This window comes from Laccaria bicolor, genomic scaffold, assembly GCF_000143565.1.
Source record: "Laccaria bicolor S238N-H82 LACBIscaffold_3 genomic scaffold, whole genome shotgun sequence".
In the NCBI taxonomy this organism is placed as follows: domain Eukaryota; kingdom Fungi; phylum Basidiomycota; class Agaricomycetes; order Agaricales; family Hydnangiaceae; genus Laccaria; species Laccaria bicolor.
The window spans coordinates 441,133-442,598 of NW_001889874.1; positions in this window are offsets into that span (position 1 = coordinate 441,133).

The window sequence follows — 1,466 nt, forward strand, 5'->3', positions numbered from 1 at the left end:
TACTAGTGTGCGCTTTTTTCATTACAAATGTTTGTAGTGTTCTGCTTGTGTTCACTACAAAATTACTAGTGTGCGCTTTTTTAGACTACAAAAGTTTGTAGTGTGCGCTTTTTTCATTACAAATGTTTGTAGTGTTCTGCTTATGTTCACTACAAAATTACTAGTGTGCGCTTTTTTAGACTACAAAATTACTAGTGTGCGCTTTTTTAGACTACAAAAGTTTGTAGTGTGCGCTTTTTTCATTACAAATGTTTGTAGTGTTCTGCTTGTGTTCACTACAAAATTACTAGTGTGCGCTTTTTTAGACTACAAAAGTTTGTAGTGTGCGCTTTTTTCATTACAAAGGTTTGTAGTCTTCTGGTTGTGTTAATGACAAAGTTTGTAGTCTTCGCTTTTTTCATTACAAAGGCTTGTAGTGTGCGCTTTTTTCATTATAAAAGTTTGTAGTGTCCGCTTTTTCATTACAAAAGTTTGTGGTCTGCTTTTCTGATATGTTGTAGTCTCCTATTATCTATGTAGGTATATGGGGGTAGACCTGATGTTTCAGGCAAACTGACTGCAGCCAAACAGCTGGAGGCTTGTAGTCTGCTTTTCTGATATTCTCCTTGTATCTATCTAGGTAGATGGGGATGATGAGAACATGACTGAAGCTGGTCAAAGGGAAAGTCAGAGCACTTTGTGCTCAGTTAAAACACAACCTGGGCATGAATTCTGACATCTCAGTGTAACCTCTTCTCACTTTGTATTTCATCATCATATAATTCCCTGGAGGGGACAAAGGCTGAATGATGGCTATTTGGTTAAATTCAGTTGCTCTGAAACATTGAGCTATATCCCCATCTACCTAGATAGATACAAGGAGAATATCAGAAAAGCAGACTACAAGCCTCCAGCTGTTTGGCTGCAGTCAGTTTACCCCACAAAAAATGGCACCCAATGGACCAGTATTGCAGCCTGCAGAAATAATTTATATATTTTGGAAACGGACCCCAGACACCCTATGACAGCTTTGGTATGATGGTATGAAGTGACATCATACCATCTGGTATGGTATAACAGGACATGGTATGGTATGGTGACATGGTATTGGTATGGTATGGTAACATGGTATTGGTATGAGTGGGGTATGGTATGGGTTTTCCATTCCATGGTACCATGGTATTGGTATGGAGCTCATATACCACCCCGGAATGGGTACCCCCAAGGTACCCTAAATCAAGGAATTGATGTACCTCATAGGTACCCAAAAATGGGTGACTGAAGTGCCATTTTCAATAATTGTATCTCTTGGATATTATCAGTACTTTACAGTGCCCCACCTATTCCTGCAGGAATTCAGTCATTCCTGTGGAATTCCAGAGGAATCCACAGGAATCCACAGGAATCCACAGGAATTCCACTGGAATCCAGTGGAATTTCACTGGAATCCTCTGAACTCATGTAGATTACCAGTACATGTCCTGATC